The sequence below is a fragment of the Pteropus medius genome, unplaced genomic scaffold (genome assembly GCF_902729225.1).
Source record: "Pteropus medius unplaced genomic scaffold, Ma_sr-lr_union100, whole genome shotgun sequence".
Taxonomy (NCBI): domain Eukaryota; kingdom Metazoa; phylum Chordata; class Mammalia; order Chiroptera; family Pteropodidae; genus Pteropus; species Pteropus medius.
In genome coordinates, this window is record NW_024349225.1 from 3,393,944 (window position 1) to 3,405,950 (window position 12,007).

General features: G+C 34.5%; 1 protein-coding gene across 1 annotated transcript in view; it reads right to left on the bottom strand.

Annotated features, from left to right (window-relative positions):
- The window catches only part of PLA2G4A (phospholipase A2 group IVA), a 117,991-nt gene that overhangs the window by 68,795 nt on the left and 37,189 nt on the right, over nt 1-12,007 (bottom strand). The gene's annotated exons all lie outside the window — the stretch shown is intronic.

Below are 12,007 nucleotides of genomic sequence, written 5' to 3' on the forward strand. Positions count from 1 at the left end.
AATAGAAAGAAACAACTGCAAATAAAGGAACTACTTAAAATTTCTCCCTCTAAACATATACTTAACAAGGCAACTGACCCTGAGCAGTGAAAATATTGATCACTCCCTTGTTAGTGGTTCTACTGAATCCTTCATCATCATATAGCATTGGGCATACTATATATTATGGATGAAATTTTAATCTGTCTTTTTCTATAAGACTGTCAACACTTGAAGGCAGAGAGCAAGTCTTGCTCATCTTTATATCTTCAGAACCTAGCAACTATCACAATATTTAAGGTCTCCCAACGTAAGGACTCAACTTTTCTCTTTAACATACCCTTTCCCATTGGCCATTATAATTCATAACCACAAAAACCAATAATTGAATAATGATGAGGAGGATCTCTGTTAAGCATTTTGCACACCTTGATCTCATTCAGATCTCACAAGTTATTTGTTTTAGTGAGGCAACAGGAACTGAGAGATGTTAAGCAATCTGTCCAATATTGCACAGCTACTAAGTATCAGAGCAAGACCTGACTGCAACAAATTGCTTTCCCAGGCTTGATCTTTATTTGAATCTTTGAAGAAGTAGAGGGAGAGGTTTGCTTGGGCCAAACAAAAAAGAGAAAGCAGAAAATAAAGTTCCCTTCTGCCTTTCAAAATTTTGGTTGAGAAATAGCTGACAGTCTTATGGGAGCTCCCTTGTAGGTAACTAACTGCCTTTTTCTGCTTTTAAGTTTCTCTTCTTGTATTTAACCTTTGGCATCTTAATTATGATGTGTCTTGGTGTGGGCCAATTTGGGTTCATCTTGTTTGGCACTCCCTGAACTTCCTGGATTTGTATGTCTATTTCGTTCTCCAGGTTAGGAAAGTTTCAGTCATCATTTCTTCAAATAGGTTCTCAGTCCCTTGCTCTCTCTTTCCTCTTTCTGGTACCCTTAAGATGTGAATGTTGTTAGGCTTGACATTGTCCCAGAGGTCCCTTAAGCTATACTAATTTTTTTAAACTCTTTTTTCTTTTTGCTGTTCAGACTGGGTGTTTTCTGCTACTTTGTCTTCCAAATTGCTGATTTGATCTGTTTTATCTAATCTGCTGTTGATTACCTCTAATGTATTCTTCATTTCAATTATTGTATTCTTCATTTCTGACTGGTTCTTTTTTATAGTTTCTATGTGTCTTTTTTTATGTGTATTACCTCTTTGCTGAAGTTCTCACTAAGTTCCCTGAGTATCCTTTTAATCAGTGTTTCGAACTGAGAGGGTTGGGTAGCTGGGTGAAAATGGTAAAGGAATTAAGAAGTACAAATTAGTAGTTACAAAATAGTCATGGGGATGTTAAAGTACAGCATAGGGAATATAGTCAATAATATTTTAATAATGATGTCTGATGCCAGGTGAGTACTAGACTTATCAGGGGATCATTTTGTAAATTATATAAATGTAAAACCACTATGCTGTACACCTAAAACTAATATAAAATCATATTGAATGTCAACTGTAATCAACAAACAAACAAACAAAATAAATAAAGAAGTCTTTGGCAGAAAAGAAAAGTGAAGTTCCTTGGGAGGAACCAGAAAGGAAAAGAATGCACAAACTAAAGTGGCATATGTCAATCAGTGATATAAACATCTTCTCAGCCAACTGAGACTCTCATTAGGTCATATGCTTTAACAAATTATCACTCGAACAAAATGATTAAGACAACACCATATAACAAGAGGCCATCACTACATTTATATCTCAAAACATCAACAGACCTTTTTCAAAAAAATTGAAATCCAGTTCAAAGCTGTCATTTTGGATTCTTATTATAATTTTTACTTTTAAATAATGTCAATATGCTAAAACTTTTGTTGAGTGATAGTTTTTCTAGTTTCTCCTTTTCATTAGCAAGAGACTTCAAAGTCAAGATGTCAAAGGATGCTGGGCAGTGGAAAACCACTGACAGCTCTAAACTTTGATATTGCAATCTACATCATTGCTAATCTTTGCACTCTAAGAAACATCTGTAGCAGTGACAGACACTGCAGGACAAAAGAAGTTTTAGGAAGCTAGTTTAAAATTGGATTATGATAATCACATATCTCAGCTCACTTTCTTTACACAATCTATGATCTTCATTGGCACGGTAACACATGATAGTTCTGAAAAGAGAAAGCAGTCCATTTTTTTTAAATTAAGTTTATTGGGGTAACGTTGGTTAATACAATCATATAATTTTCAGGTGTATATTATCATTTGACATCTGTATATTCCATTGTATGTTCACCACCCAAAGTCCAGTTTCCTTCAGCTACCATATATTTGATCTTTTTTACCCACTTCACCCTCCCCCTACCCTCTATATTTGACCTCGTTTATCCTGTCTACCTTCCCTTACCTCTCCCACCCCACTAGTAACCATTACTCTATAGTCCTCTGGTAACCACTAGTCTATAGTCCACGTCCATGAGTCTCTGTTTGTTTGTCCTGCTCATTTGTTGCTTTTAGGTTTATATCCCACGTATAATTGCTATCATGGGATTTTCAACTTTTTCTGTCTGGCTTATTTCGCTTAGCATGATTATCTCAAGTTCCATTCATGTTGTCGCAAATGGCAGTATTTCATTTCTTCTTATAGCTGAGTAATATTCCATTGTGTATATGTACCACAGCTTCTTTAACCAATCATCTATCGTAGGGTACTTCGGTTGCTTCCATGTCCTGGCCACTGTGAATAATGCTCCTATGAACATTGGTGTGCCCATATCTTTATAGATATGAGTTTTCAAGTCTTTGGGGTAAAAACCCAATAGAGGGATTGCTGGATCATAAGGTAGATCAATTCTTATTTTTTTGAGGAACCTCCATACTGTTTTCCATAATGGCTGTACCAATTTGCAGTCCCACCAGCATTGTATGAGGGTTCCTTTTTCTCTGCATCCTCTCCAACATTTATTATTACTTGTCCTGTTGATTATAGCCATTCTAATAAGTGTGAGATGGTATCTTATTGTGGATTTGATTTGCATTTCCCTAATAGCTAGTGATGTTGATCAACTTTTCATATATTTGTTGGCCATTTGTATGTCTTCTGGGGAGAAGTGTCTATTCAGGTCCTCTGCCCATTTTTTGATTGGATTATTTGGGTTTTTTTGTTGTTATTGAGTTGTATGAGTTCTTTGTATATTTTGGATATTAGGCCCTTATCGGAGGTGTTCCTTGCAAATATATTTTCCCATTAGGATGGTTGTCTCTTTACCTTATTGATGGTTTCTTTTGCTGAGCAGAAGCTTTTGAGTTTGATGTAGTCCCATTCATTTATTTTTGCTTTTACTTCCCTTGCCTTTGAGGTCAAATTCATAAAATCCTCTTTAAATCCAAGGTCCATGAGTTTAGTTCCTATGTTTTCTTCTATGCATTTTATTGTTTCAGGTCTTATATTCAGGTCCATAATCCATTTTGAGTTAATTTGGGTGTGTGGTTATGGACAGCAGTCTAGTTTCATTCTTTTGCAGGTGGCTTTCCAGTTTTCCCAGCACCATTTATTGAAGAGGCTTTTTCCTTTCTCACTGTATGTTTTTGGAAAAGCAGTCCATTTTGACAGCAAAATTTAGACCAATGCTTTAAAGAAATTCCTATAAATGCACTGGGGGTGGGGGGGTGGAGTCAAATGCAGGAAAAGAAAATTTTTTTTCCTATATACTTATTTCATGGCTTTGTGAATTAAGGCCTTTGGGTCATCGATTCAGCTTCACTTTGAGTAACTCCAGCCAAACAGGTGGTAAAGTAAAGATGTAATGTGTGGGCAAGGGCTTTATTACATCTCATCCTTTTATCTAAATCTTGACAAAAAAATATTAGAGGTATGCGATACAGATCTTTGTTGCTCCCACAGAGGTGACATGAAACTACATGCACCAGAAACAACTTCAGAACACCAGGATTATAAAATATCTCATAAACTTCAGAAGTTCTAGGAGTGCCTGCCTAAATTAATAACAGGCCCATCTATCATTTTTGCTTTGTCTGAGCAATATGTTAAATGATTAGGACCTGATAGCAGCTTCAAAACGCCAACTTCTATTTCACGTATTTGCCATTTGCTTTCTCATATCCATGTCACTCTGTGCTAACCCTTCTCTCCAAATAAAGATGACCCATGACCTGTTACAATTCTTGTGATAAACAACAACAACAACAAAAAATCCCCAACGCAAAAGTCTCCCCAGATTCATAGACAAAATAACACATTCTGAATAGCTATGATCTAGTGACGGTGAAGTTAAAGCATCGTTTTTCAAAAAGTAATTCACTGATGTCTTCACAGCATCATCTACAGTGTTAAAAATGTAGACATCTCACAGCTTCAATCAGTCTTCAGTGTGGGCTTGAAAATGCATTTTTACCAACTTGACCAGGTGATTCTCATGCACACAAGTTTGAAAAATAGGATTTAAAGTATATTATTAGAATCAACTAAAGGACGATGGTATCACAACACCCACAGAAAAGTAGAAACATTTTGACGTTGAGAAGTCAACATGCTTGCTGGTCTTCTGTCACGGAGTCACTCTTCTCATACACTTCATTAAGCACAATTCAGCAATTCACTTCTGTTTCTATCACTCAATACATTTTCAAGAGGCCAAATGAAAACAACTCAGAGAATAAGGTTCACGTGGGTGTATTAGATGGCAATCTGGATAAGGCGATGAGCTGATATTCGAGCATTCTGCTTCAGTCACCATCGAAGTAGGAATGCCATAGTTAGACCAAAAGTTAATCACTTGGTGAAAGAATGCTACTGAATACTATTCCCAAATGTGGTCACTCCTTTGAAATATTTATAATTTAGCGATAATAGTAATTACGCTGAGAACTTAAAGCTTTTAAACTTAAAAGTTTTTATGATTGCAATCTTTTCACTATCCCTGCACTAGGCTAGCTGAATTGCTGGCACACACCCTAGGAAAGTCATGGTTAATCCTACGATAAATGTAAGAATTTCACCAACAGTTTAGTCCTTTTTTTTATGTAAAGTGTTTATCGAAGGATAAGATACGTGCAGAAAAGTTAGAAGACCTGTAACTGTACAATGTTTGAATTTTCATAAACTGAACTCGCCACGAGATCACCACCCAGCACTGCAGAAGCCTCTCTCACCTCACTCCAGGGGTGGCCACTAGCAGGCCCTATATCATTATAAAACATTTTTACCTGTATTTTATCTTTATAGAAACTGGCTTCTTTTGCTCACTATTAAGCTTATGAGTTTCATCCATATGAACATGTGTAGAATAATATATTCACTATTGTTGACGCTCTTTGTACAAATATTTCATAAAATGTTTATCCACTGCTAACAGACACTTGGGATTGTTTCTAGTTTGGGCTATTACCAATGGTGCTACAATGGCCGCTCTCATACATGGCTTTTGGTGCACACACAAATACGTTTCTGTTGCAAAAGTCCTAAGAATGGGATTACTTGGATGTGGAATTATTATGCCATTGTACACCCAAAGGGTAATGGTCACATGACAGCACATCCTTCCCAACAGTTAATATTGTCAGTCTTGTCATTTTAAACATCTGGTAGATGTGTAATTTAACTCACACATCCCTGATGACTATATGAGGTTCAGGACGTCTTCATGTGTTTTCAATGGTCAGTTGAATGTTCCTTTGAGTGAGAGCATATGCAAGTTTTTTGCCCATTTTTTTCTTTTTTATATTTTTTATAGTTGCCTTTTTTATATTGATTTATATAGACTTTACATATTCTGGATACGAGTCTTTTGACAGACACATGTATATGGCAAATATATTTTCCCAGTCTGAGGTTTATCTTTTTACTACTTTCATGATATTTTTTTAATAAAAAGAAAGGCTTAACTTTAATATAATCCAATGTATCCATCTGCTTCCTTATACTTCATGCTTTTTGTCATTTAAGAAAATTTTAGCTATTCAGTATCATAAAATAGTTTTTATTGATTTCTTCAAAAATCTCATTTTACCTTTTACCTTTAGATATAAAATCCGATTAGAATTAATTTCTGTGTATGGTGTGAGGTAGGTGTTAAGATTATTCTTTTTTTTCATATGTATAACCAATGGACTCAGCATCATATACCGGAAATACTACTTTTAACCCTTGCATCATAATATAAACTTTGAATTAATCAAGTGGCCATTTAAATGCAAGTCCGTTCCTGGACTTCCATTAGTCTACTAGTCCATTAATCTATTCATTAAGCTTGTACTAATACCACACTGTCTTAATTATCATAGTTTTATAATAAATCTTGATATCAAGTAGTGTAAGTCCTCTAACTTTGTTCAACTTCTGCAGGATTATTTTAGCAGTTATTTATTTCAGCACTTCAAAGATGTCATCCTATTATTTTACGGCTTCTATCTATTCTTTTGAGGAATTCGCTCTCAGTCTTTTGCTTTTGTGACTGTGTCTTTTTTCTCTCTGGATGTTTTTAGGTTTTTTTTTTTTTCTTTGTCTTCAGTTTTCAGCAGTTCTGCTACAACATGTGTAAGACTGGTATTCTTTATATTTATCCTTGGGCTCATAGTACATTTATGTATATAGCTGGATATATTTTATCAGTTACAAAAAATTGTTAGCCTTTATATCCTCAGTTTTTACTTTTGCCCCATTATCTATCTCTTCCTCAATGCTTTTTTATTATGCACCAGATATTACTTATGCTTTTGTTCTATATTTTATATCCTTTTTGTTCTCTATGTTTCAGTCTGGATGTTTCCTACTATTCTATTTTGTTGACCAATTCCCTCTCTTCAGCTGTGTTCAAACTATGGTAAACCCATCTGTTGAGTTTAAAATTTTAGTTACTGTGTTTTTAGTTCTAAATTTTCAATTTGATTCTTTTCTAGTAAAATTCTCCACCTTGCCATCTATTTCTTGAATATATTAATCTTAGTTATTTTAAAGTCCATATCCAATACTTATTTTTCCAGATCTTCTTTTTTGGTATACATGGCAATTCTGGATAAAATGCCGGACTTTTTTTACATAAGCTGTTGAAGGGTGGGGGGACTACATCTACCTCAACGGAAGATCCATTTTACTTTCTGGCAGGCAGTGACAGTTAAGATGGATCTTCTCAATTTAATCGAAAATTGAATTGACTAAAATCTTTGTAGGTTTCTATCTAACTTTTGTTCACTCCCAATTAAAGCTTCTCAACTGAGATCCGAGGGTGTTTACTAGGCCCCTTTCCATTATGCCACTATGACTGTCTTCGTGAAACACATCTTTGACCTTCACAGCCTATGAAGGCAGGCCTCAACATGGTGAGAAAGGCCTAGAAGGGCTCCCACCACCGGACCCCAGGTTTCCTTCCAGTCAGTGATCTTCCCCCACCACACACTGGAACATCACTCTCGCAAGTCAATGTTGAGGCCACAAAGCATCTCAGAAATCCACACATTTCAAACATTCTACACAGTTACATTGAAGGCAGAAGCATTTGTTCTAAGAGAACATTGCCTTTCTTTTACTTGTGCATATCATTCTGTTTTATTTTGATGTTTTAGTTGATAACTAAATGTTATTCAAGTTGTTGTCCTTGTCCTAAGAATACCCAAGATAAGGGTCCAAAGACTGCACACTTAAAGGATAAGTGGAATGAGATGTCCTATGTTTTCCTTATCTAGTTCATATATCCCTAGTCAACCGTTTGTTCTGTTTCCCTAATGGGTAAAACTGCTCATTGTAAATCATGTTCTCTAGAGATCTTATCTAGGTACATCTTCATAAAGTAAAAATAATTCCACATAAAGCTTCAACTTGCTGATTAAGGTATTATTATTCCCATCACATAGATAAAGGAACTGAGACTCAGATGCATTTAAGGAGTAAGGCCAGAGACAGGGTTTTAACTTAGTCTTTCTGAAGCCAAATTCCTTGCTCTTTCATGTATGCTAACACTAATAATTCTTTCTTATTTTTGCCTCTATTACACTGTAAACTCCGTAATCTCAGAAACCACATCTTTCCTATTCACTACTGTGTCCAAGAGTCTAGCACGAAGTCTGAAACATTATAGGAACATAATAAATATTACAGAAATAATGGGTGATGAACTAGCCCTGAGCCGTACTGTAGAAAATGTGACCTTTATCACAGCACAACAACCTTCTCTCCTTAATGTCTTTTTACTCTTGGGTAATAAGTCTCAACCTTCCTGGTGCTTTGTCCCACCCCACTTATTTGTATTTTAATATAAATCATGTCAGTCATTTCTTCCAAGTGCATTTGTGTTTAACCTTTATTTCCAAATAATAATGCTAAATAAAAAAATAAATCCTCAAATCTCGGCTTGCCTTCCTTAATAACTCTAAGGAATAGTGTAGAGTGCCAGGGGACTTGTTTATAGGTAGCAACCCCTGCTTCCTCCAGAACAGGCTCAAAATTGGAATTGTTATGGCTACAGATGCTGAAGAGCAGTCCCTGAAAATTGCCAGAAATACAGGAGTTGAAAAAGTTAGTAAATAATTCAGTGCGGTTTAATAAAATAGCACTTTGGCAGTGACTCTGTATATACTGAAGAGAGAAGAAAGTCCTTACAGCAATGGCAGCATTGTCTAGGAACTCGGAAAATCACAGAATACCTTTCTCATTTGAAATTACAATGCAGTTTTATTAACACTATTTTGAAATCCCTTTATCAGGCAGTGTCTCCAGTTTGAGCTCTATTTTTTGTTTCCCTTTTTCTCACAGACTCTCACAGACCTATATTAGTGTTTTCGGGTCACATGTTTCCTTTTGTAAAGGGACATGAAACTATCAGAATGTATCATCAGCCAAATGGACATCAGGAAGAAAGCCCAATATCATCCACTATCAATTATCTTGATACTTTTTGTACTAACAATTGACTTAGTACATTAATGAAGTAGGCTACCGTCCAGCATACAATAAAAATGACTTCTTGTAAAAACTGTTGATATTCATGAGAAAACAGAGAAATATACATGCAAAACAATACAAAGAAAGTTAAACAAAGAAAGATCTAAAATATGATTGAAATTTTAGTTGATGCCTGCATGGTCCTTTTACTCAAAGTTCTATGATACCTTTTTGGAAGAAAATCAAAATACCTTTGGTATCAGTATCTATGCTTGGAATGTTTTAAAGGTTTATAATTTAGGGATTTTGGGGGGGGAATCTGTTTAGATTGGAGGGAAAGAGTAATTCTCCAGAAGTTCTTATGTAATATTATAAAACATATTTTTATATTATTAATTTTAACTATGTGGATTTAACTATATATGTGGATTGCATTCTAAGCAAGAATAATTCTTCTTTCTCATTAAAACAGGAGTTCTCAACCTTGACATTACTGACATTTTGGGCAGAATAATTCTTTGGTCTGGGGCACTATCTTTGGTCTCTACCCACTAGATGCCAGTAGGATCCCCTAATTATCACAACTAGAAATGTCTCCAGATATTGCCAACATGCCCTGGCGGGGAGAAAATGGACCCACAGTTTAGAACCGCTTCAGTAAAGCAAGGCATTATTCTTGCTACCTGACATTTATTCACTAGCATAAACTATTAAAAAATAGCCAAGTTCCCTAAGTAATATGTATTAGACATATCATGTCGATCTCATTTTTAAAATCTTTTCTCATGATTTCTTTTCCAAACTGAAATGTCTCACATCCATTCCACATATTAAAAGTCTACTTAAGTTACAAAACCCATCTCAAACTCCATTCAAGCTGTAAAGTCTTCTTGGAAGTTTAATGCCAAAACTTTTTAAAGCAGTAATACTGTAAAATCTAAATGCATCATTACTGAATATGTATTCTCTAAGGCTGGTTTTCCAAAGATTTATTTATACCCATTTCATCTTCCCAGCTAGGTCATAAACTGCTCAAAGCTGCTGCATAAGTAGACATGAGGATGAGACATATTTGAGTTCTAGCCCTAAAACATAACAGCTGTGTGTTTCCGGACTATTTATTTGATGTCTTTAAATAAATCTCTACACCTATAAAATTAAAACAAAAACAGCACATACCTCATAGTGTTACTGAAGTGAATAAATGAAGTATAATATAAAGTCCTATGAACTCTGCTTAGCATTTTTGTTTATTTAACAAACACTTATATTGTGTACACTATGCATCAAGCACTTTTATAAGCACTCCATAATCTCATTTAATCCTCATTAAAAAAAAAACACAAAAAACTACGAGGAAGGTATAATTATCACCCTATTTAACAGCTGAGTAAATTGAGACCTAGGAAAACTAAGTAATTTGCCCAAATTCATTGTAGTTAATCAATAGTGGAAGGGAAATTTGAATCCCGGCCAGCCAGTTCCAGAGTCCTTGGTCTAACCACTAAGCCACTTTGGTATGAAATAGACACTCAATAAAGTTATCTACCATAAGTATTTATTTATTCCTGTTGCACTTCTTCAAGGCACCAAGTGCTAAGTCCATAGCAGATGCTCAGCGTTTGTTGATGAGGACGTTAATAATAGAGCCTTGCTGGAATAAGCACTGGGTTATATTTCTTTAACATTTCTTTTCCAAAGTTAAAATTTCCAAATTGTTATTTCATTTTGCATCTGGAGATTTTGGATGATTCTTGTACACAACTTCAAATCATTTGCCTAGAATTTTATCTAAAATATTTTATAAAAAATATATATACCAAGTGAGGAGTGAGAATGGAAAAGTGCTTCTAGGGAGTCAGTAAATTTTACAAAAATCCTCATACCATACCTCAGCTAAGTAACTAGACATTTCAATCTCTATGTCATATAATTTTTAGTTTAAAGACAATTTTTAAATAAATGTTTTCATATAAGTGCTTAAACTTTTAGAGCAGCAGAGATATTCTCTTTGACATAAAAACTTTAAGAGAATACTTCTCTTCAAAAATTTAATCTGTTTTTAAATTTAATTTCACTTGATATTAATCACACCTTTTAGAAGTTGTATGTAATTTTTGGCAAAGAGAATTTACTTAGCAGATGATAAGAAGGCTGCAAATCACTCTGCTGTAAAAAGTTTTTAAAATTAAAGTTTTCTGTCTATGGTGATGCCACCCTCAACACTCCAATCTTGTCTGATCTCGGACCACCTAGGAACACCGGGTGCTGAAGGCTAAATAAATTAATTAATTAAATTAAATTAAATTAAATTAAGGTTTTTCTTTCACTTGGTAGACCATTAACATGTTAAAGTGTATACATGAAAAATAAAAAAAGCATTTTAAGATAAAGAAGCTCAAGTATAAGACATATATGTATAGAATTAAATAAGGAAGATTCATCACTGGAAAAAAGAGAGAGAACATATGGATTGTGTCCTTATCAGTGCTGGTAATATACTCGTCATTTTGACAGGAACTTACTTTTATTATCTCACAAAAGCATTGATGACAAATCTACTACTGGAATATAGCTCTGTTTAACTTATTGAATAAACATGGAGAAATTCCACCTAATGATCAATCGATGTTCTCAAAATATCATAGGACAGTATTATTCGCTGTATTCATCAGACCTAAAACACACATATACAAACATACAAGCCAAAAAGTAACTAATAAAATTCAAATAGAGAGGAAAAGGATTAACTGTACTCATAAAACCATCTGACAACTTAATAAACTACATGACTTTCAAAATCAGTGAGGAACTGTAGTGTCTCCTTAACACATTCTATATCCCTACTACACAGAAAGCACAAGATGAGAAATGAGAAATGGATGGGTATTCTGGAATATTTTACTCATTTTGAAATTCTTTTTTAAAAAGCCCATTGGGAAATTATTTTATTATACTTAGAACTTTTACAATTTTGGGTGGATACATTGCCAAAAGAGTAGTAAGCCAAAACTCATGTTCAATTCTAACCTGAGGATCTGATGCCAGGGAAATATTTGATTCAGAAAAGGTATATTTAAAAGTAGCAGGTGGCTGTAGGCCAACAGCAGTGCTATTTATAAAAAATATTTAACACACTATAATTAATGC